General features: G+C 34.2%; 1 protein-coding gene across 1 annotated transcript in view; it reads left to right on the top strand.

Annotated features, from left to right (window-relative positions):
• The window catches only part of LOC113518981 (homeotic protein labial-like), a 58125-nt gene that overhangs the window by 27798 nt on the left and 2868 nt on the right, over positions 1 to 27459 (top strand). The window lies entirely within an intron of this gene.

Below are 27459 nucleotides of genomic sequence, written 5' to 3'. Positions count from 1 at the left end.
TAACATGAAGAGATTCTTCATTTTGCGTCCCGCTAACAATTTTCATTTCACCTCGGTTGATTGTTATTAATAAATATTAATTATACATACAATTTTGCGTGATAAATAGATAGATAGATACTCTTTATTGTTTCCTCCAAAAGATTACAATAGTAAACTTATTATAAATATATATAATTACAAGAAATAATCACAATGAGACAACAATGGGCGACCTTATCGCTAAGAGCGATCTCTTCCAGGCAACCTTTGGATGTCGGTCGGATTTAGTTGTATAACATTGTAATATCTTTATTGTACATAATTCATACGGAATACATAAAAAGATTTAATATATACTTATGAGTGATTCCTTTATAACTTCTATATTTATTTTGTCTTATAATTCCTGCATCTTTTATATATTTTTTTTTTTTTTTATTTTTTTTTTTTTTTTTATACAACTTAGAATGGCAAACAAGCTGACGGCCCACCTGATGGAAAGTGGTAACCGTCGCCTATAGACATGAGCATATCATAACTACTCATTTTATTCATTAAATAATACGTCAGGATACATTTTATGAATAAGTTTATACAACACTAATAAAAAAACGAGTCAGTTAATTTGATAATTACCTGACAAAAAGTTGACCCGTTTTTGAGGTTCTATGCTCTATCTATATAATCTAAGAGTGAGTATTATAGCAGTGAAATTACTAAGTAAAAAAAAACAACACTTCAATCCTCAGGATGCAAGTCGTGTAGGTTTTGTAATGCTTACCATACCGTACCATTTACCATCAGACGAACCATCAGTTATATCAAATTAAAAAAAAACATCCGTTACAAATTCATGGCCATTTACATCGGAATCAAGATAAAAACTGCAGTAACGGCAACTGAATTTCCCCAACAATAACTTAAGAATAACAATGAAGTCATCAACTTGACATGTCTGTCGGCCATCTTGAATGCAGCTTGCATTCTCGGCTCATCGATTACGCGGGCCCCACAATCGATCACTGGCGACACGTTACACTATCACGTGTTGGACGGTATCCAGTAATTTATTATATTTGGAGTATAGCTTCCGGATATAACGTGTCCACCATTTTACAGTGTCAACACACAATAAATCAATTAAATAAACGTAACATCTCTATCTGGCGATAGTGTTGTTTGATCACTTTATTTAGTCGACAATTCGAGATGTTAGTCGATGCAAAATGAGATTATAGAAATGGAAATAATAGTTGCTTACCATTTTATCAATCGACTAGTCATTTAAATACCTGTTGTCTACAACTTCCATAAACTTTCATCCCCTGTAAATATAACCCCATTATAGTTCATGTATGGTGTAAATACGTAGCAGAGAGGGGAAAGGGATTGTTAGTAATGAAGACTCAGAATCCCATTGCTAGCAATATACTTAACCAGGTCGACCAGCTTGTTTGCCATTCTAAGTTGTATAAAAAAAACCTCCTCGCGGTTCCCCCTGGAAACTATCATGGGTAATTCCTGATGAATTCATCATGATGGGCTAACTGGCCTATTTTCTTTCTCATCTATCACCCTTCACTGGTGCTCCGCCAGCGTATCCCGTTAGCGCAGGCGGGGTTACTATACCATTTTCACACATCAAAAAAAAAATACGTAGCAGATGTTAACAGCAACAGACGTATTGTCCATTTTATTTTATTATTATTTTCAAAGTAAAACTAATAAATCTTACTTAGTATCTGATAACTTCTCCCGAAAAATTTTTTTTACACCATTTAGAATGGCAAACAAGCTGACGGCCCACCTGATAGAAAGTGGTAACCGTCGCCTATAGACATGAACAGTACTATGGACATAACAGAGTATACTGTTTCGACCATGATACCCCCCATGCGTTGCCAGGTATTATTCCTCTGTACACTGTAAATTCAAATTGTCTTATGTAGGAGGTACCTAACCTTCTAAAACTATTTTAGTGCCTATAAGGCACTTAATGTACAAAAAAATTTTCCGAATATGTAATTTTTTTTTAAATGCTGATTTAAGTTATCTAGCATATCGTGCTCACCACAGAGTTGGCTGGCGTTCTCTCTAGGATGTGGCGTAAGCTATACATACACCTAGTACATTTTTTATGCAACTTAGAATAGTAAGCTGATGGCCCACCTAATGGAAAATGGTAACCGTCGCCTATAAACATGAACAGTATGCGCCAATGATACTCTTCACGCGTTGCCATTCCTGAGGACTAAGATGTTATGCCTTTATATCCTATAATTTCACTACCATATCTCACCATTCAAACCGAAACACAGCCATGCATACACAACTGCTTCACGGTATTTCTACCTTGAATGGGACAGAGGTAGCCAAGCAGACGACTTTTGTACAAAATCTCTATCCGGTACATCCCTCAATCGCACCAGAATAACTATCATTTTTTAACTCCGATATCTGTCCGTGCTACATTGATAAAGTTAGTACAATCCGTTATCGGTATTAATTCATAAAATGGCCGATTGGTGACTACTGGCCAGGAAATGTATGAATGTAAATATTTGCCCACACGTGTAAATAAATAGTGATTTTGCACGTTGACACCATGTTCGAATTTATAAGTTGCATGTCACCACGAAATATTATTATCAGTGTTTAAATAGCGATAATATTTGTTTTAAATATTTATTTACTTTATACAAAGTAAAAGTATCGTAATTTGTGAGAGATCTGGAGCCTAAACTAAGTCGTGACTTGTATCTTAGACGCCTGGTCCCCCTCAATAAAGCAGTGATAATTCAAAATAAAAGGTAGTTGATAAGAGGTGTGTTTATGTGCGTGCGTGCGTGCGTGCGTGCGTGCGTGCGTGCGTGCGTGCGTGCGTACGTGCATGCGTGCGTGCGTGTGTGTGTGTATGTAGGTGCGTGGGTGCGTATATGTTAAATAATGCTAATATGTTCGTATCGTATTCTATCATAAAAGAGTTGTGGACATAATTTTATGATTTAGGATTAGTTAAAAAAAAACAATCGATCATTTAAATCGATCAATCAATCATTTATTTTGTGAATATTAGGTACATACATATGATGTCGTGGTAAAGCACAATGTGGTCCTCTATTATCAACGTTATAGACATACAAAATATTATTAAAGTTTTTTTCCTGAAAACACGAAAAGGCGCCAACAAATCGGAAACTTACCCCGTATTATTATCATTTAAAAAATCTACCACAGATTAATATACTTTTGAGAGCAGAAATTCTTTGATGTTCTTCTTAAGTTTACTGATCTTACTTAGTCATGCAACACAGCCACAAACACATTTATTGAATATTTTTGGAGCGATCCAAAAAATACTTTTATTCAATAACGTAGTCTTGATACTTGAAATATTAACACTGCTTTCAACCGACTTAAAAAAGATGGAATTCCTCAATTTGGTCGTACTTTTTTTCCATATTTGTTACCTAATAACTCCGTCACTTGTAAATCGATTTAAAATTCATAGAAATTATATCAAAATTGGTTTAGTAATTTAACTTTTAAATAAAATAAGTGGCTGCTACAATTATAATAATTTTTTTATAGATCACAGTATAAATTACATCATATATGGTTACTCAATGCTTCAATTTAAATTAATGGACGTTAATATTAACAAAATTAGTAAAGAAATGATTTTTTTTTTTACATTATGCGCGTCTTTGTAAAGGTAAAGATTTTTAATTCGTTTATATATAACGTGTTTAAATGTCATACAAATTTCATTTCTTTTTTTTTTGCATAGCGTTTATTCCTGGGAAGGTTTTATATTAAATTCGTCATGATGTATGTTATTGTTTTTTACAAAGCATATTCCTAAATAAAAAATCCATATAGATTTTAAATTAAAGACATACGTAAATAAAAAAAAAAAATTTGAAATGAAATTAATTTATTTTGTTGGAATAAAGATAATTTTCAGATGATAGAGGTTTAATTTTTAGATGAAGAAGGTTTAGATGAAGGAGGTACATTTCGCGTTAACACTCTGCCTAATATGCCTAATATGCTCTAATATGAGAAATCTTCATATGAAACCTTTCTAGTGACCCAAGTATTAATTATTAATTAGCTAAAAATTAACAAATGTCTTTTTTTATTTTTTAAAATGGACATAGTTTTCACAATTAAAATGTGCGTGCGTGATAGATATGTAGGAATAAGATAAGCTTATTCCATCTGTTTTCCTTTAACCAAATGTTGTCTGTAAGAGATTGCCCTATCGCCTTATGTACCTTTATGTATATATTTTAATCTATACTCCCTGCTACTGTATTTTACTTGTATTATTTATATTATATATCATTATTTTTATGTTTTTGTTGCAATAAAGAGTTAAATAAATAAATAATATTTTAATAAAAACCTTATGTACAATACCGTACATACATCTTTGTATGTATGTGGTTTTTTTTTTATAACGTGTAGACGCTATCGCCGGCGACAGTAATATAATAAGAGATAATGACGTTTATCATTAAAATAACTATGCACAGATAACGCGCGTGATTGATGATGTACCTAACTAGGTACTAACACACATTACACGTAATTATATGACGATGATTTCTCTATTAATATCATCACAGTATAGTAACACGGTGATAGTCACTGACGTACATTTTGAATTTTGTTTGTGATACTTGGAATTGTATACCCGCCTAATGGGCAGTGGCAGGGAGGAAAGGGATTGTTAGCAATGGAGTTTAATAGCCCTATTGCTAGCAATATACCCTATCAGGTCGACCTCCACATAGTTCCCGCTGGAAACCATCGTGAACATTTCTTGTTGAATTCGTCACGGTGGACTGACTGACCTGCTTCATCCTCATCTATCATCCTTCACTGGTGCCCCGGCGGTGTATACCGATAGCGCAGGCGGGGTTACCATTCTATTTCCACCCATCAAAAAAAAAAAAAAACACTTTTTATATTTGTACAATAATCAAGACTCTATTATTGTATTGTATTGTAAAATCTTTATTGTACATAATTCAAATTAAACACTGGTAAATGATTTAATATACAATGGCGGACTTATCCCATAGAGGGATCTCTTACAGTCAACCTTTGAGAAGCTGAAAGAAAACTATAGAATGTATAAGGGTAATAACCGTACAGTTAAAGATAAACCAAATAATACCCAGTAAAAAAAATTGAATATATAATACAATAAAAACAGCTCTATATACCTACATATGTAAATAATAAAAGTACATGAATAATAATATAACATTAATACATAATTACCAGAGGGAGACTTTGTACAAAAGTCGATTGCTTGGGTACCTCTGTCCCATTCGTGTTTCAACCGTGAAGCAGTTGTGTTTGCATGGCTGTGTTTCGGTTTGAAGGGTGGGATATGGCGTGAACTTACTGGGTACAGAGGAATAACACCTGAGTCCTCAGGAATGGCAACGCATGGGGAGGTATCATGGGCGAAACAGTATACTCTGTTATGTCCATGGTACTGCTCATGTCTATAGGCGAAGGTTACCACTTTCCATCAGGTAGGCCGTCAGTTTGTTTGCCATTTTAAGTTGTATAAAAAAAAAAAATAAATAAAAACTTACCCACATAAATACACATATATATATATATATATATATATATATATATATATATATATATATATATATATATATATATATATATATATATATATAAGACTCTATTATATAGTACTTAATACTGGTAAAGTACCATTTCATTCCTCATTGTACTCTTTATTTTATCTCTATTTACGTAACAAAGATTTATATCATAATCTTTGATATTCGTTTCTGCATCTTACACTAATCTTTTTTATTTACATACTTATTTGATATGTCTAACTTTACAAGATTCACAAATGCATTCACTAAGGTATAGATTACATTATACACGTATACATAAAATTTGTAAAGTACCCACAATTATATATTTAAAATTTGAATACAATTATTAATAAATATTTATTTAATACCTAAAACTTTAATTGTATTAAATATATCTATGTAAGTGGATATAAATTACAGTTTATGCCCTGAAAAAAATTCAAAAGATATTAAACAATTTATTTTTAATTGGACAATGTTTTTTTTTTTTAATTGAGAACTGGCAGCTGTGATATATAACTGAGATACATGTAATTTCCATACGTAACTGCAATTAAACATATATGGAAGATATGACAATGCATGGGGGGTATCATGGACGAGACAATATACTCTGTTATGTCCATGATACTGATCATGTCTATAGGCGACGGTTGCCACTTTCCATCAGGTGGGCCGTCAGCTTGTTTGGCATTCTAAGTTGTATAAAAAAAATACGCATAATACGTATATAATTATGTCTGTTAAGAAATAAATGGAAGAGGGAAACAAACGAGTAGATTTAAAAAAAAATTTCGATTTTAAAATTACTTGTAAATAATCAACTGCTGGTAAATTTGTCACGGGTCTACTTACTACATCCTTGTTTACTCCTCACTAGTGCTCCGCCAATGCAAATCACTTGTAATCGTCGAAGCAAGAGTACTAGACTATTTATTTATTAATTAATAACTCTTCTCCATCCTAAGATTGCCTGGCAGAGATCGCTTTTAGTGATAAGGTTTATTTTTATACCACTGAGGTGGCAAACAAGCATACGGCCCACCTAATGGTAAGTGGTTACCGTAGCCTATGAACACCTGCAATACCAGAGGTATTACGCGTGCGTTGCCGACCCTGAAGAAACCTCTTTACCCCCCTTTTGAAGAACATCATGCTGTAGTCTCTTGGGAAAACCTCGGCAGGGAGTTCATTCCACAACCTGAGTGTTCGTGGGAGAAAACATTTCGGAAACCGCGCAGTACGCGACCATTGAGGCTGTAGGAGATGAGGATGAACTCCCTGTCGATGGCGAGCCGTACGATGGTAGAAAGTGGCTGTGGCCATCATATTGAACAATTCCTCTGAATTCAATCACCCATTGTAACTATGTCTTGTAATTGTTTATATTTATAATAAGTTTACTATTGTAATCTTTTGGAGAAAACAATAAAGAGTAGAATAGAATAGAATAGAAACATTTATTGCCATACAATTACAATATAAAATATAAATAACATATACAAAGTGTCCCATACTCGGCAAAAGGGACCGGCTCAGCTGATGCTGTGAGTGTCCCAACGCAATGTGAACAGCTGCACAGCGCTGGTTTTCAGCCAGTCCCTGTCTTAACAAAACAACCAAAGTGCAGGGTACCACTGTACATTACTTCTTACAAGTGATATTTCTCAAATTTACTAATAACAACAAAAAAAAAAGGAAAGAAGGAGTATCTATCTATTTTATTTATAATACGTTTCTCCTCTAAAATAATCTAATGAAGACCTAGCTTTAAAGATTACCAGGTGTAGACGCATCATCGGTGACAAGTGTATTTTACAAGTACTTTTGCGATTGTACTTATCTCGTGAAGATTTGATTGTAAGATTTCACAAATTTTTTTTCGAATATGCGAATGTTTATAGGCAACAGTACGTAGTATCCTTGTATATATTTTATATTTATCTTTCATTATCTTAATCACTTGTCGTCGCCTTTATATTGTTTCAATGTAAACTGTCACGCACAATAAGTAGTGCATTAACACCTGTGATTTTGTTTTCAATATAATTTTAATACCAATTACAATAAAACAATTATATTATTCGATAATTTTTATTACTATAAGTCTGATTGAATAATGCGTATTCCATTTATATAATTAATTAAATAACGACACCAGTGTTTTGTACTTTATTGCAGAATTATCACTAAAAAATGAGTACTTAATTTACCCTTTCATTATCGATAAAAAAATAAATAACAGATTGAAAAGACCCTTACGGTGTTTATCCATTTAATTTGATATCATTTTAGCAGTTAATTGTTGCTGAACATAGGCCTTCCCCTACTAGAGGTTTGCTAGTAGTTACCACGCTTCGCGGGCGGCTTAGCAACCGCAGTTAAACTTTATAAGAAGGAAGCCGTTGTTTGTCCCTCACCTTAGTTTCCTTAGACGTTTTATAACACCCACGGGAAAGGAAGAGATAACCCATTCTACACCAGAACTGCACGGCATTTAGTTCAATATGTTAAGTAATTAAGTAGAAATTATGTTCATGCGCTTAATACAAACATTGCCAGTCTGTTATCTATTTTATATAATGTAGAAAAAAAAAAACAATAAAAAATCTCCTTCAATTACAATATAATATTTATTTATTTATTTATACTTTGCTGTACACACTAATAGTACATAAAAGTGTGACAGAAGTAAACAAATGTACAAAGGTAAGCTTAACTCTATAAGAGTTCTCTAGCAGTAAAACAAAGTAGAAAGGAGCATCAAAGTCAGCGGGTAGAGCGGTGTACAATATTGTTTATAATATTTATAGTATGATAAGTTTCTTTTTATGAATGATAATGGTATGGTAACCCCGCCTGCGCTGACGGTATACGCTGGCGGAGCACCAGTGAGGGATGATAGATGTGTGTGGTGAGGATAAAAAAGCAAGTCAGTTAGCCCATCGTAATGAAGTATGTATGATAAGTTCATAGACAATATATATATATATATATATATATATATATATATATTACATAAGAACAATTTATCATTATGATCGTAACAGCCTCTCACTGTCCACTGTTGAACATAAGCCTTGGAGGATTTTGCCCATAATTGCCACGCTTAGCACACGGATTGGAAACCGTAGTTAGGCTTTAGAGATGTTTTTAAGAGAGACGCTGCTGCCCATTCCTCGCCGTCCCTTAGTCGCTTCTTACGACACCCACAGGAAAGGAATAGGTAGCCTATTCTATACCGGGACCACACAGCCTATAACAATAATTAAATAAGTAATATTTTAAGAGCGTCCATAACTTTAGCTTTTAGTATGAGTACTATGGCAAAGGAACAGGGAATACTCACATTGGCCTTTATATATATCCTGGAAATTTGTAAATTTGTACGTAAATATCCTAATTTCTATAAAACACGCGAAGAAAAATGCGCAATATATAATTTAAGACACAGAGATAGACTGCTCCTCCCACCAACTTTGCTGGCTATGTATTCCGCTGGTCCCTTTGTGTCATCAATAAAAATATATAACAGATTGCCAGAAACACTAAAAAATGAAGAAAATAACAATATTTTTGCAAGAAGTCTTAAAAAGTTATTAATTACTAAATGCTACTATACTATTGACGAATACTTGAATGACAAGCAGAATTTATCTTGTAATTTATAAATAAATAACTAATTATGAATTGATAATGATTTAAGACATAGCTAAAACTGACATTGCTGCAATTGTATTATTAAACTATTTATTGATTAATTTTACAATATGAATATAAATAATTATAAACTACAGAATATATTAAATAACTATATAATACTAATAACAATTACGATATGAATAGATACACACCGATACTTAAATAATGAATAATAATAATAAGAAAATACGTACTTATCGTGATATACTATTTCGAAAGTGAAAAAAGTGTTGTCCTCCTCTCTCCTACTTGCTGTGCCCAACAGGGTCCATAATTGAAACCTTATGTAATAATTATGTATTATGTATTAATTAATTATTATGGAATGCAATGAATAAATAAATAAATAAATACATATTATCTCTCAATTTACAAAACTAATTGGACAGTTCAATATTTCTAACTAACGACCCGCTCCGACTTTGCACGGGTGCACGCTACATCATATCACATTAGAAATCTCTAAAATTATCATTGTTTCTCTACTATATTATACATGTATTATACATATAAACCTTCCTCTTGAATCACACTATCTATTTAAAAAAAAACTGCATCAAAATCCGTTGCGTAGTTTTAAAGATCTAAGCATATGTACATAGGAAAAGACAGATGGGAAGCGACTTTGTTTTGTACTATGTAGTGATTAAAAAGCTTTTGCAGTTTAAGTTCGCTAGAACTGAAATATTAATCATGTGATAAAATTATGGAATTATTTTTGAAAATTGACACTCAACTACGACGTTGAAATAAAATGAAAACTTCGCATTGAAATGCTATTTTTAGACATAAATTTTTCAAAAATACCGTGTACAATTAATATTTACATGTTAATTTTGCAACAAGTTATGGCATCGAGCTATAAAAATGCCTTATCTCTATGAAGTAACTTGCAGACGACACGTTAGGCGACTGGATATCATGTCTTGTTATCCATTATCTCGCCTCGCATCGCCCTAACGAGCGATACGGCGCTGATTTTAAATACCTACTGATTAAGACTTTATGTACCTACATCCGTGTTTATAAATCTTTATCTATATAAAAAAAAATAGGCCATTAATTAAGTGGATAATAAACACTACCGCTGCAATTTTTTTTTTGATGGGTGAAAATGGTATGGTAACCCCGCCTGCGCTAACGGGATACGTCGGCGGAGCACCAGTGAAGGGTGATAGACGAGAATGAAAACAGGCCAGTTAGCCCATCATGATGAATTCATCAGGAATTAACCATGATAGTTTCCATGGAGAACCGCAAGATAGTCGACCTGGTTGGGTATATTGCTAGCAATGGGATTCTCAGTCTCCATTACTAACAATCCCTTTCCCCCTACTGCAATTATTTTGTTGCTATATAAATTTCCAAAGTCTATCATCGACTGACTCTTGGCCACAACAGGATATCAGTGTTTTGCTCTTTTGAGGGCAAAGCAATAAACTGAGTTGTGACCATTTTGTGTTACTATGGCACACGCATGAAAAAACGAAATTGTTGCTTTATATATTTTGCTTTTTGGTTTTTTTTTTTTTGTTGTTTTTTGTGTATTATCGATGTACGCTAGCGGATTACCTATAAATGAAGGCTAATACATGATACAGATACAGGTGAAATCAGTTTGCCAGTACAGTGACAAATTCACTAGGTTTTCGGATCGAAAAACCAGAGGGAGACTTTGTGCTAATGTCATTTGCTTGAGCACCTCTGTCGCATTCGTGTTTCCACCGTGAAGCAGTTGTATTTGCATTGCTGTTCGATTTAAAGGGTAGGATATGGCAACGATATTACAGTGTACAGAGGAATAACACCCGAGTCCTCAGGAATGGTAGCGCAAGGAGGGTATCATGGGCGAAACAGTATACTCCGTTATGTCCATTGTACTCATGTCTATAGAAAACGGTTACCACTTTCGATCAAGTGGGCCGACAGCTTGTTTGCCATTTTAAGTTGCATTAAAAAATCTGACGAAATTTTTTTTTTTATCAAATAATTACAAATATTACTTGTCCTCAAGTAGGCCTTACAAGTAGTCCTGCTTGTAAAAGCAGGGTGATGGTTTATTGAATGGATTTAAATAAAACCCATGGCCGACTTAGCTCCCCCCCCCCCCCACTAAAAACACCCAAGTTGATTTCACTCTATATAAACATATAAAATAAATAAATTTCTATAAGTAAATAGTATTGCCGTTGCGTTGCATCGGTGACCATTCCCACGTTGCGATAAGTCCATCCCGGAACGATCCCGGGCCGGAGGGGGCGGGGGAAGGGTGGGTGGACGTCACTCCGCACGATTGATCACCTCCCCCGGGATATGTTCTCTTGTAGCGCTGTTTTTATTTTTATTTCTTTTCTACTTTTGCAAGGGCTGATGCTGGATCAACTATAACTTGTATTGCATAGTATATTATTACTTAATACATATTATACTTAATATGCTTAAATAGTTTATTTACCTACCTACGTTACTACTCATAATTCAGCATGTAACCAGAATTTTTATGCAACTTAGAATGGCAAACAAGTTGACGGCCCACCTGATGGAACGTGGTAACCGTCGCCTATAGACATGAGCAGTACCATGGACATAACAGAGTATACTGTTTCGCCCATGATATCCCCCATGCGTTGCCATTTCTGAGGATTCAGGTGTTATTCCTCTGTACCCTGTAAATTCACGCCATATCCCACCCTTCAAAGCGAAACACAGCCATGCAAACACTACTGCTTCGAAGATTGCAAGATATCGAAACAAATAGATAGACAACATTTCAAAAAAATATAGTTTAACCTATATTTTTCAGTTTCTTAAGGTTGATTGGAAGAACTCCATTTCTCTATCCCTCAAAGGTCCACCTGTGTTTGTTTAGGTATAACCTAATATCTATATTATAAGTGAATATAAATAAATAAACAGAAAACAATTCGTGCGATAAATTTACACAATTAACATGGAAATGTTTTGCTGGAAGAAATCTCTTATTAGAGATAAGCTCGCCTTTGTACATTATGTTTATAATGAATTGTGATTAACAGTATGTTTTGTGTAGAATAAAGAATAAAGAATAAAGAAAATTTCAATATAAATAAGATTAAAAATCCTTAATAACACAATAAATATGAATGTAAGTTTGATGGTAAACTCTAAGCGTTATGAAATTGGTATACACGTAGCGTATGGGATACAGAAGAACATGAGCTACTTTTCAACCTGGTTTTTTTTTAATGGATGATCATTGAATAGTAGCCCCAACCGCGCTATCGGTATACACCGGCGGGGCACCAGTGAGGGGTCAGTTAGCGCATCGTGACGAATTTAACGAGAATTGTTCACGATGGTTTCCAGGAGGAACCACGTGGAGGTCGACCTAATAAGGCATATATTGCTAGCAATGGAATTGTCGAACTCCATTGCTAACAATCCCTTCCCCCCCCCCCCCCCACTTCATCTTGGTTACTCAACACAACCCGATCACGAACGAAGTCGCGAGTAGAAACTAGTAAAATATGATTCACAATGAGTTCATTCACGCACTATATTGACAGCGTCATTGTCAGATCCGTGGCTAGTAAAATCAATGTCTGGGACAAACATACATGAATGTATTTTTTAAAAAAGTACGTTTTCATTGAAGATAATAAATTATCTTCTTGATATTTCGCGGAGATATCTCAATTTGTCAAGTCACCACAACAAGACAGATAACTTATAAGATTGTTTTTTTTTTTTTTATACAACTTAGAATGGCTAACAAGCTGACGGCTTTCTTGATGAAAAGCGGTAACTTTTCTATCTAATTCTTATAATTTGCATGAAGATGTCTCGTTTAAAAGTAACACACGTGTCGCAAAACGTTCGCAAACAAAATGGCAGCCGAAGATTGACGGCTAATATGGAAGGTTGGTGGAACTTCTGCTAGTAATAGTGGTGGTCAGTCTTCGAGTGTTGGCAGTCACATACATGCTAATGGTGGCGGCATGAAACAAAATAATTCTAATTAAATAACCAGTTAACCTTCTATTTGGCTAGAGATGTACAAAATAGTTTATGAAATGTATTTAACCCTTAAAAGCCTGATTTTTAAGTCAAATTAAAAAAATATAAGTGTACCCTTTACTGTGTTTACTAATGAGGAAAAATGGTAAAAAAAATCAAAACGATATTTTTATATATTTATTTTGAAAAAAAAAACATTTGATAACATGTAAACAGCCAAATATTAAAATAAAATCGATTGTAGGCGCCCAATGCGATTTATAACCCCGGTATCAAATTTGAAACTTCAGGTATTTAAGGGTTAAAAACAAATACTTTTTCGATTTACAAAAAAAGAAATAATTTCACTTTTTCTTTTATCAAATACAAAATACTAAATAGTTTTGCGTTTTGTATTTTAAATGCTAAATGCAAAATAGGTATTTCCAAAATCCCTTTTTCAAAATACAAATATCTTTCGTCCGATTCAATTCTCTTTATTTTTATTTACTACGCTTTTTAACAATACCTACTAGCTGTTCGAATACATCATCACTCATTTTTCTCCTGTGAGATCTCATCATCTGCGTTTGCCAAATAATTTGATCATCATTGGCCTCATAAAAATTAAAATGAAATCATCTGACTTCCTCGATGAAGCTATCACGTTTCTCCGTCTCTCACAAAAGGCGACCCTCGTCGCTGATGTCTAAAATTGCTCTGCTTCCGCAAATTTGCACAACAAACAACAGGGCCGGGCTGTCGGGACGGCGGGGTTTGGGCTCGGCTTGGAGCTACTTGAAATTATCCGCTGCTGCTTGGCGACCCTATTTTTATCATATTTTTTAGGGTTCCGTGCTCCAGAGGTGAGAAGAGAACCCTTAAAAGACCACTTCACTTTTTATCTGATCGGTTATTATCTCCACAAAGTGTAAATAAATATTAATATGTATTTTAAGAAATCATAATAGAACTAGTGTCTACTTATGACTTTATCCGCGAGATCGGGATATGTTAATTAATCGGGTAAAAAAAAACCTTACAATATATAGATAGAGCATCGAGTCTCAAAAACGGGTCAACTTTTTGTCAGGTAATTGTCAAATTAGCCGACGCGTTTTTTTTACCATTCTTCTTCTATGTACTCACGCATAAGATGTATCTTGACGTATTATTTAATAAGTAAAATAAGTATTTACGCATTAAAAAGATACAAAAATAAAAATATAAAACAAATAAATATAAGTTATTATAAGGAAGAAACACTCATAACTATTTATCAAGCAAAATTGTATGAAAAAGTTGCACTGTTTTTTTCGAAGCATTTGTATGGAGACACTCTATGCATAAAATCTAAGCGTATGACTTACTCCTTTCCAAGTACTGCGTATATGTTAATAATAACGATTGGTAAAGTTCTCAAAGTGCTAACACACAGACAAACACACTTTCATATTTATAATATTAGAATAGATAATAAAAATTACATTAATATAATTGGTATTATATTAATGTAATTTTTATTATTTAAGATATGACAATTTAAGATTTTGTTCCCAGAAAATAGAATTCTATTTTAACAAACAAGATTACTACAAAACAAAATTAATATGGAATCCATATTTTTTTGTTAACATTTATAGATAGATAAAGACTCTTTATTGTTTCCTTCAAAAGACTACAATAGTAAACTTATTATAAATATAAACAATTACAAGAAATAATCACAGTGAGAAATCAATGGGCGACCTTATCGCTAAAAGCGATCTCTTGCAGGCAACCTTTGGATGGAGAAGAGTAGTTATAAACAGTTTGATCGGAGGCACGATGAAAATTTGTAAAGATATCGCATATTAATAATTGGGCTATTTCAGGCATTACAGTTCTGTGACATTACGACAATAGAAAAAAGTTAAATTCAAATAGTTCACTACACGAATATGGGTACATAGATTAGATGAAAATATTTTTTACAAATCCATTAATCTATATTCTATCAAATCAGCATGTAAAATACAAAATTAATATGAAATTGCTATAATAACATGTAATATATATATACACAACTATAACATTAAATAAAACAGCCTCCTGTTTGGGATCAGCAGAAATTCTACAAAAATAACATACACGTATATCCAAAGCGTAGCTATGGCGAAGGCACGTAGGTACCGCTAATAATTTCGTACCAGCAGCGTGCATTACGCCGGCCCGACAACTAAAATGACGGATCACCGGCCTGACGCCAGAAAAAAATATATATATTTACCTAAAATTGTGACGAGAGGGATGAGGGAGCCCATAATCGGATACGCTCGTTTCGTTACGCACTCTATTCAATATTGACATTGGTTGTTAACTCTTGTCGAATTTTACATTACATTTCTGATTTTCAGGGTCGATTACCTTTGTATATAAATATGTACCGTCTATATAGATAAATCATTCATTTTTTTTCTATAAAATAAATTTACATATTACAGTCTAATGAAGTCATGCTACCTACAGTATCACAGAGCAAGTAAGTTATAAGTATCTATGGTGATTGTTACCTTGTAATTGTTACTTTTTGGCTGATGGCTTTCGCCAAAGTCACAATAAATGAAAAAAAAATATCTATGGTGAATACTAGACCCGCGTCACTTCAACCAAAAAAAAAGTTTATATATATTTTATGAAACCAATTTGGTCGCATAGATTTCATACAATTATTTGTATATTTTTTGTTTGTGGCATTGAATTTGTTAGTATTATAGTATAAAATAGCTAGATCTTTTATGATATCTTCATAAGTTAAAACATGCTCGATATTCATACTTTGAACAGAAACAATTTTAAGTAGTTACTTGTACAAGACTATAAATATTCATTTGTATTGTTATATTGATACTGGTTGCATTGATTTATAGTCTAGTTACATCAATATAAGGGCAGTTTCGACTCTTAAATTAATAACATATTATATAGTGATTGCTTGCTCTGTACCTTAAAAAGAAAATGCTTCGTCTCCGACCTTAGCCTGTTCCAAACGGAACAAACGTACTAAAAAAAAAAAAGAAAATGCTTCGCAGGTACTATCCTTCATCTATGCTCTGTACTCAAACTGAATACGTAATTTAAGATATACCTACTTGAAAACTAAATACGCATACCTAACTACTTAATTGTAGAACAAACCTTCCCATTGCCTAGGATAGGTACGGAACATTAAAATATGTGACGGTACCCCAAAACGTTTCAATGACATAGATTATTAACATTTCCATTTACGTGATGCGATATTGCAAAGCGCATCGTATCAGATATAACGGGAGCAAAAGATTACGGGATTAAGTATATTGAGCCCGCTTGTTTGTTTTGCTTTCCAATTTGGGCAACGATACGGCACCACTGTCTGCTGATATCTTCATTTTATTAAAAAAAAATAAGTTTTGGCGCGAAACTGAATCATAGTAAACCGTCTTTTTTTTTTGGTGTTGTTACTACTTACAGATGTTAACAATGGGCTAATACTGCCACATTATGCCACTTACAACAAACGGGAAGAAAAAGAATTTGTTGTTGTTGTTGCTCTCGTAAAGGAAAGACGACAAAATCTTGCATTCTTCTAACTGATAATAAAACTTTTATCAGTTTTTTTTTAATTATAAAATTAATGTATTTATAGCAATTTGTAGATGAAAATTTAAAATATTTCATATTATATTAATTTTGTTTTCATTTCTCTAATTCTACGCTGCGTAGCAACTATGAAAATCTCATCCATTTTATTTCAATGACTTTTGAAATTAGCGTGGGACATATGCGCAAGAATTTTTTATCATAGATTATATCTTATTTTTTTTTTCTGAATAAAAATATCTACCAGCCGTATGAAAATTCGATCATTCATATTATTTAAATTATCATATTAAATTATTAGACTGGAGCGTAAAATTTATTCATGTTCCTGATAATTTTATGAAACAGGAAAACGATACATCATTTCCATCCGTACAGCGTATCGTATCGTACAATCGAAATAATTCTATCGCTAACCTATTTACATTCCACGCACTTAATACGTATGTACTGTTTAATCGCGCACATCTCCTGTCAACTCGCTCCATAGCAAATTGAAATATCAGCTGCATTTATTTATTAAAAAAAGAAAAATAGACTACCATTTCTCGCTAAAGTATTTGAGCAAACATGGCGGTGTTACATCTATGTAAAAAAAGTATTTGTGAACGCATCTGCCGCATTGTTCAATTTTCGACCAATGGCATCGTTCCGCGCTCCCCTAGCTGTCAATTGAACGTCAGACATCCGATTTTGAAATTCGAATTTTATTTTTTTCCGTGTCGGCAGCACAGGGCGTTGACGCGGTACATGGCCAGTCGTGTAGTACAATTGAATTGATTGAATTATGGTTAATTTGGAGCTTCGCTGCCGTTATGGTCCAACGTTATGGATTGCCACCCGCATTATTGTCCAATAAATAAAGGGTAGAATAATGCTTCTGCTGTACTGTTGAATATTTTTAGTTTATGATAATACTGTATACCAACTTTTTTAATAATAATAATAAATATATGTTTTAATAATGCTGATAATGTACAATGAGTATAAAGGAGTTTTATTATTATTAACAAATTCTACTTAACTACTTTCTCTAGATACAAACAAGTGCCTGAAAAATATTAATTAACTACTATATAATCTCATATTTTATAATAATATATTATTCAAACACCGAAGAACAAGTAAGCTGAAATGGCAATGGACTGATCACATAGCTCGAAGAACCGGTGACCGATGGGGAAGAAAGGTTGTTGAATGGACAAACGCAATGTAGGACGACCCCTTATTATGACGATGTTATAATAACATATTATAGTAGTTTATTCATATTTTATTAAACTAATAAATTATAATCTACATGTCTATAGGCGACGGTTACCACTTTCCATCAGGTGGGCCGTCAGCTTGTTTGCCATTCTAAGTTGTATAAGAAAAAAAAAAACTTTATTTGTATTGTACAATATAGGGAATAAGCGAGACGATTAATAAATATAACGACACAATTGTATAAGTACAGTAAGGCGGTCTTATTGCTGAGAGCAATCTTTTCAAGACAAACGACCTTATTAAAGAAACATTTTTAAAATAAAATTAATAACAAATCGAAACAACGATCAATTAATTTTTAGTTTATTTTATTTTTATTTTTGCTAGGTACTATTAAACATCAAGTTTCTTTAGCAATCTTAAGTCGGGTCAAATTAATCGTTTGTTTACTTTTAATTAAGATCTATTGAAACAATAACCATAATTATTTTGCAGTTAGACAGGTACCTACTATTTATCTACTGCCTGAGATAACAGTAACATGTATAAAGTTTAATTTTAAAATCATCAATCAAACAATAATTATATCATCATATCAGCGTTTAACAGTCCACTCCTGGACATAAGCCCTTCTCCTTCTCCCTCTTTCTCCATCTCCCTTGGGGGGTTTTGCCAGTAGTAGCCACGCTAGGCAAGCGGTCCCTATCCTTATATGTACCTATCATTGTTTTAAAGTTTTTTTAATGACACGTAAGTAAAATACAATATAATATTTCAGTTAGGTTTTTTTATTTCTCATTTAAGAGTTTCCTCTTGTCGGTGCAACTAATTCATGCATCTTCTTCCGGCCAGCTCTATCCCTGGCCATATTCTTGACCTCCCATTACAGCATGACACCTAGTGTTTCTTTTATCTGTCCCATGTAGTTATTCCTCGGTCTCCCCCTTCCTCTTTTGCCTTCTATTTTTCCTTCTACCATATTCTTTAAAAAATTTTCGTGTCGTATAAAATGACCTCTTTCAGTTAGCCAGTTATTTCTAGCCAGTTAATTTGGCGTGAATTTACAGGGTACAGAGGAATAACACCTGAGTCCTCAGGAATAGCAACGCATGGGGGGTATCATACGTGACACAGTATAGTCTGTTATGTCCATGGTACTGCTCATGTCTATAGACGACGGTTACCACTTTCCATCAGGTGGACCGTCAGCTTGTTTGCCATTCTAAGTTGTATAAAAAAAAAATTATAGTATTAAAACAATTTCAGTATTAAATCCATTACGCAACCGTCAACTAGCGGTTCCATTTTACCATACACGTGGGGCCATTTTAAAAACCAAATACATAATCGGACGCAACCCGGCTCGTCAAACATTTGTTCACGACGACCGCGTAATGGATTAGCGATGTTACACCGGCCTTCTACTATTACAGCCAGTGCTGCTCAAACAGTCGATACGTAGGAGTTTTTGAGTAAACCGCGCGCAAAAGGAATTGATCCTTGTAAATGGTTTAATAATTCACCCTATACCGTGAAGAGGGAAGGAATTATTCAGTAGCGTAACTATACCATTTGGGGCTTGTGGCAAATTGTTTTGATGGGGCCCTATCAGTAAAAAAAAAACTTTTCAAGTCAAACAAAATACTCAGGTACAATGTAAAAAAATATATATATTTCTGAGCTCGCGGCCTCTTGAGCCGGGGCCCTTTTGGGTCGGGGGCCCGTGGCATATAGCCAGCCCTGCCACCCTATTGTTACGCCACTGGAATTATTAGAAACGGAGATTGCTAGCTATCTATCTATATATTGCTATATATATCCTTTCGGGTTAAGTGATATCGTCTGGAAACCATCGCGGTTCGTTCTTGTTGAATTCGTCACGATGATCCAACTGACCTGCTTTTATTCTCACTGGTACTGGTACACGTACGGAACGTTAACATATAATATGAATAATAAGACCTATCTCATTCATAGTCATAGTAAGTAATAATACTATAATTTGGTAAACTTAATGTAGAGTTTGAATTTTAAGCCATTTCAAGATTAAAAAGGAAGAGACTCTCAATTTGTCCGTTTATTCTTATAAAAAATATGATACTTTTGCTATTTCTAAACCGACTTAGATAAAATTTTAACAATCGATAGTTTAATAGCCGTTTTGGTCCCATATTATTTTTGTCGCGATTAAAGGCGCTAGTTTTTTGCGACCCGAAATAAATACATTGGACATAGTATGCATCGCCTTCTAGTCCTATAATAATCGTGGGGTAGGAGGAGAGGAGATTGTTAGTAATGCAGAGAACCACTCCTATTGCCAACAATATACCCTAACAGGTCAACCTCCACGCAGTTCCCCCTGGAAACCATCTTAATTAATTCTTTATGAATTCGTCACTATGAACCAACTAACCTGCTTTAATTCAAATTTATCATCCCTCACTGGTGCTCCGCCAGTGTACACCGATAGCACAGGCGGGGATGCCATTACATTGTCATTAAAAAAAGACCTATAATAAGCAAAGTTTGAACTACGAGACAACTGGTAGAAATACTTTAATCCTTTTTTTTTAACATATATTACAGAACACGTAGATAATATAAACAGTCATACTCATGAATATAAATATTCGTATTGTTATTAATAAGCCGCATGCTTGTTTGCCCCCTGCAGTTTTAAAAAAAAATTTACGTGTACTATACTGATCTACCGAACCAGTAACTGTCAAAAAGTAAGGCAGTTTAATTTAACCGCTACACCACTAAGAAATCTAAAACTAAAATAGGTATTAACCAAAATTTACCAATATCAAAACAAGTCACGCCCACTATACGAATCATAGACTAAGTAGAGATTGTCTTTGGTTTTGCGTCACTGTCAATATTGTCATAGGTGAGCTGCGTGTGCGCACAACGGCAGGGCCGGCTGCATTATTTGTCTAACGCTTCATACGTCACGTTATTTCTTCGTTAAATTAATGGAAAAATATGCGAAGTAATTAATTACCTCGTTTAAATTTCACAGCCGAGTGAATTCACTGAAACAAAACGAACAAACAACATTACAAATAATGAATATTTAGTAACCAATACCTGTTAACTAACTCTTTTTATGCTGTGAAAAATAAGCACCCGAAACACTATCAAAATAAATTAAGCGTGCAAGAATTAAACAGCTAGACTAGAGATTTATGCTGTATCAAATCGCAGCTTAAGTCAACTAAGACGCTTAAGCTTAATACTCATCTTCCAATCGCGAACTAAATAATATTGGAAAAAAAAAAACTAACTATTTTTATAATATCTGTACATTAATCAATTAAATACTTCAATTTTTGATTACACAATTAAAGATGTTTATCAGATGTTTTCAAGATACACACATACTCACATTATAAATAAAAATATAAGTGTTTATATGCATGTATGCAAGTTTATGTATGTGTGTATATATATAATAATGTGTAGGGATATATATTTACATTATTACACGTAGATAGATAGATACTCTTTATTGTTTCCTCCAAAAGATTACAATAGTAAACTTATTATAAATATAAACAATTACAAGAAATAATCACAATGAGAAAACAATGGGCGACCTTATCGCTAAAAGCGATCTCTTTCAGCCAACCTTTGGATGGAGAGGAGTTGTTATAAACAGTTTGATCGGAGACACGTTAATTTATTTAAAATAAACATACTTATCCAATTCCGTGACGCAAACGTTAATGGAAACGCAATTTCATTTCACCTAGTTTGTATTTGCGAGCGGCTCTACTGAGCGGCCATTGTGCAAACAGACGGACAGACAAACAGCCGGCGTTGTTTGATCTGACGACGGGTTGGGTGTCGACCACGCGGCTATAGGGGTACCTATGCAAGCTTATTACATTAGATGTATTAAAGTATAGATAGATAGACAGATACTCTTTATTGTTTCCTCCATAAGATTACAATAGTAAACTTATTATAAATATAAACAATTACTTACAAAAAATGTTCATGTGTTTGCTTTTAAACGCTTTAAATATTCTTCAAGTAGGTATACCATCATTTCAGTCGTTAATTGTCCACTATTAAGCATAAGATTTTCCCATAAGGGAAAATCCCCCTTATGGGGAAAAGGTATATTCCCCTTATGGGGATAAGGGGAGTTTTGCCAATAGTTAGCAACCGCAGTTAGGCTTTTAGTGATGTTTTAAGAGGGACGCTGCTGCCCTCTATCATTAAGTTATTTTAGTCGCCTCTTACGACACCCACAGGAAAGGAAGGAGTGGCCTATTCTATACCGGGACTACACTGCTAAGTAGGTACATAGTGCCATAAAATTTTTATGTGACTACAAAAAAGAGGGGATTTTAAATGCATCTCCATTGTTTCTGTATATAAATTGATTCTATACTAGCTGTATCCCGCGGCTTTTCAAATGTCAATCTTATTTATTCAATAGAATATTTATTTATTTAAATAGCATTCTCTACCAGTCAAACGTAATACTAAGTTATAACCCATCCAAATAGGAGGGAAAGGGATTGTTAGCAATGGAGTTTGACAGCCCCCTTTGCTAGCAATATGCCCTATTAGGTCGACATCCACTTGGTACCTCCTGGAAACCATCGTGAACAATTCTCGTTGAATTCGTCACGATGGGCTTACTGACCTGCTTCATCCTCACCTATCATCCTTCACTAGTGCCCCGCCGGTGTATACCGATAGTGCGGGTGGGGTTACCATTCCATTATCACCCATTAAAAAAAAAACCATCAAGAATGTGTTTACTACTTTTTGCGTGAAAGAGTGTTACTCTTCCACACACATCCAACCATATATCTGAACTTTCGTATAATAAATAAAAATAGATTAAAAAAAACTTTAATTTTGCTATAACTAATCCTGCCTGTGTGGTCCCGGCATAGAACAGGCCACCGCTTCCTTTCCCGTGGGTGTCGTAAGAGGCGACCAAGAGATGTTTTTGAGGGATGATGCTACATCATCCCTCAAAAACATCTGTAGAACCTGACTGCGGTAGCTAATCCGTCAAACAAGCATGACAGCTTATGGCAAAACCCTCGAAAATGGGCAGTTAAACGCTGATATGATGATATTTATTAACAGAAGTTCTGAAATCTTCCATACTAGCCATCAATCTCCGACTGCCATTTCGTCCATGCATGTTTTCACATGCTTCACCTCTAAACGAGACATATTCAGACTAATTAATAGATCGCTCCTCAGAGCCTAGTTTTAACCGTTCGGCTTTTTCGCAATTCGGGTATCATCTGGTGATAATAATAGTACATAGTCAATCTTCTAGTGTTGGCAGTCGCACACATACTAATGGTGGCGGAATTAAACTAAGTAACTAATCAAATAACCAGTGGTATGGATTTCTGCAAAATAACACCTAGTTCAATAAAATAAAAGTATTAAATAGAAATTTTATTATTAAACTATTTATTAATTAATTTTACAATATGAATATAAATAATTATAAACTACAGAATATATTAAATAACTATATAATACTAATAACAATTACGATATGAATAGATACACACCGATACTTAAATAATAACAATAAGAAAATACGTAGCTATCGTGATACAATTTCAATGACTGGATAATATTGTAACAGATCCTTAGACTATTTCTAAAATGAAAAAAAGTGTTGTCCTCCTCTCTCCTACTTGCTGTGCCCAACAGGGTCCATAATTGAAATGTTATCTACTAACTATATTATGGAATGCAATAAGAAATAAATAAATAAATAAATTTTTTTTTGCAATAACACCATACACCTAATTGGATAGACTGTAAGCGTGTAATGGTGCTAAGCTCTTAATTAAATGTAACACCATCGGACACTGTCATACACGACGTGTCTTGTCAATTCGTTTTGGGGATTAGACGCGGAAGGGTGGACCGCTGGGGTGCTACGGTTACCGATCATTCATCTAATAAAACTGATCGAATCAGAAATAGCTCTTAATTAGTTCATCTTTTTTTTTTTGGTGGGTGAAAATGGAATGGTAACCTCACTTCCACTAACGGATACGCTAGCGGGCACCAGTGAAGGATGATAGGTGAGGATGAAGTAGGTCAGTTAGCCCATCGTGACGAATTCAACAAGAATTATTCACGATGGTTTCCAGGGGGAACCGCGTGGAGGTCGACCTAATAGGGCATATTGATAGCAATAGGACTGTCCAACTCCATTGCTAACAATCCCTTTCCCTCCAATTAGTTCATGTTATGATTTAAGGTTGAGATACACTTTAAACTAAAAAGAGTTAAAAGTTTAAAGTTCAAAATATAAAAATTTGCAATTATACTATAACTTAAAATCCATGTGATGATGATAAATGTGGTGATGGAGTAAGAATAGAATGAGTCAGCACAGCTTTTGATGAGCAGGATATCGTAAGAAGTACCTTAGGGTACAAAACAGCACAAAAGACAGAAAACTCGCAATATAACGCTTACTCAGCGTAGTCGTAATAAGCTAATATCGTCTTTTCCTAGAAGGAGACTTTGTACAAAAGTCGATTGCTTGGGTACCTATGTCCCATTCGTGTTTCAACCGTGAAGCAGTTGTGTTCGCTTGGCTGTGTTTCGGTTTGAAGGATGGGATATGACGTGAATTTACAGGGTACAGAGGAATAACACCTAAATCCTCAGGAAAGGCAACGCATGGGGGGTATCATGGGCGAAACAGTATACTCTGTTATGTCCATGGTACTGCTCATGTCTATAGTCGACGGTTACCACTTTCAATCAGGTGGGCCGTCAGCTTGTTTGCGATTCTAAGTTGTATAAAAAAAAGAAAAGTATTGTATTACTAATGTGCTATTTGAAGAACTATTTTCAATAATAAATGATCTATAAAATATTACAATTAATTGCAATTAAGTGCAAATAATTGCAATAGTGAATAGATTATTTTTTTCTGTTTGGCTATTTAGGCCTATTCTCTATTATTAAGACCATTTGGTATCTATTCTCCTCTCCTTTTTCTAAGAGTTCTCCCCTAATTTCTATAAATAAAAGGAATTTTAAGAACTTTTAACAGCAATGCCGTCTATCTCCTCTGAATAGTGTACTTGATTATTATCATCTTGCTACCATTTTTCTCCTTCGACGTGATATGCTTTCCTCTTTGATACATGTCTATTTGTAGTCATTTCAACATTTACTTTCATTCTGGCCATATCATCTTTCATAAAGTGCGACCATGTCTTTTTAGGGCCTATATTACTTATGTAGCTATGATTATAGGTACTCTTCTTTTACTTCTGAAAGTATTTATTCATCCCTGATATGATAAGTTACTTCTTGTTTTTTTTTATGTCACTGGCGTTAAAAGGCATAATTATTTCATTTTTATATACTGTGGCGCTTCCTTTTTATTTTGTACATTAATCTAGAATCATTAAAAATAAAAAATATTGGAGTCACCTCATAAAAATGCAACCTTGAGATCAATAAATATTTCCAAATCTCAATGGTCATTCCCAAATAAACTTACACGTATTTGCATACAACCTGATTCCCAGAACGCCTCACTGAATGCTAAAAATTTTACGTGAATCCAAACAAACGGACAGAGAACATAATAATGGCCGTGAAACTGTTTACACAGCAACAATGAATGTCAAACCCGCCGTGTAGGTAAGTGTAGGTCGACTCGCGCGCAGCGGGATATTATGGACTAATATTGAAATATCTTTTATCTCGCTCCTCAAATTAGAAAAAAGATGACACCTGTCAGTAGTGCACCCGAGACTCCCAGGGATTTTTAAAAAAAGAACGATATTCCTGAGCAATGAGGCGTTTGTGTAAACACACATTCCGTTACTGCAAAATCAAATCTACTCGTATTGAAGTTAATGTTGATAATCGACAAAAGTCGATTGCTTGGGTACCTCTGTCCCATTCGTGTTTCAACCGTGAAGCAGTTGTGTTTGCATGGCTGTGTTTCAGTTTGAAGGGTGGGATATGGCGTGAATTTACTGGGTACAGAGGAATAACACCCGAGTCCTCAGGAATGGCAACGCATGGGGGGTATCATGAGCGAAACAGTATGCTCTGTTATGTCCATGGTACTGCTCATGTCTATAGACGAAGGTTACCACTTTCCAAAGGTGGGCCGTCAGTTTGTTTGCCATTCTAAGTTGAATAAAAAAAAGATACACCTGATATAAAAAAAAACAATTGACATTTAATCATCACCATTATATCAGCCTTAAACTGTCCACTGCTGTACATAGGTCTCCCCCTTGGGGGGATTTGCCAGTAGTTGCCACGCTTCGCAGTCAGATTGCCAATCGCAGTTAGGTTTTGAGATGTTTTAAGAGGAACGCTGCTGCCAATCTCTTGCCACTTCTTAGTCGCCTCTTACCACACCCACGGGAATAGAAGGAATGGCCTATTCTATGGTGGGACCGCACGGTTATTGACATGTAATGAGTTTAATTAAAGAGAAGAGCACGGATAGCTATAACAATATTAGATCTTAATCCTTATAGCTACATTTCACGTTGAATTAAACCATGTGACTATAATAAACTATGTTTTCATTTTATATGACATTTTAGCTCAACACATTTTTTTTTATACAACTTAGAATGGCAAACAAGTTGACGGCCCACCTGATGGAAAGCGGTAACCGTCGCCTATAGACATGAGCAGTATCATAGACATAACAGAGTATACTGTTTCGCCCATGATACCCCCCATGCGTTGCTATTGCCGAGGACTCAGGTGTTATTCCTCTGTACCCTGTAAATTCACTGCCGTATCCCACCCTTCAAACCGAAACACAGCCATGCAAACACAACTGCTTCACGGTTGAAACACGAATGGGACAGAGGTACCCAAGCAATCGACTTTTGTACAAAGTCTCCCTCTGGAAAAATTTAAAATTGGTTTATAGGTTTTAGTTTTTATGAATAAGATAGTTTGTTAAGTGAATTTAGACTTGAAAGATATAAAACATGTTTACGTTTACATTTCATATTTATAGCTTTCAGACGAATACGTCTAAAGACATACAATACATTTTTATTGATAATGTACGGTTACCACTTTCCATCAGGTGGGCCGTAAGCTTGTTTGCCATTCTAAGTTGTATAAAAAAAAGATACTTTTACGGCATTTTCTTACATTCTTTCAAATTAAAAGTTTAACACAAAAGGCAAAGACAAAACAATAGCGACTAAAATACGTTTATTAGATGTTTAAAATTTTTATGAAAAAGATTAATATCAACTAAACAACGTACTTAATCAATAGATCTTAAAAACGAAGTCATATTGTAAAAATAACG

This window comes from Galleria mellonella, unplaced genomic scaffold, assembly GCF_026898425.1.
Source record: "Galleria mellonella isolate WM207_F2 unplaced genomic scaffold, CSIRO_AGI_GalMel_v1 utg44, whole genome shotgun sequence".
NCBI classification, from domain to species: Eukaryota; Metazoa; Arthropoda; class Insecta; order Lepidoptera; family Pyralidae; genus Galleria; species Galleria mellonella.
This window is presented reverse-complemented; position numbering and strand designations above follow the sequence as displayed.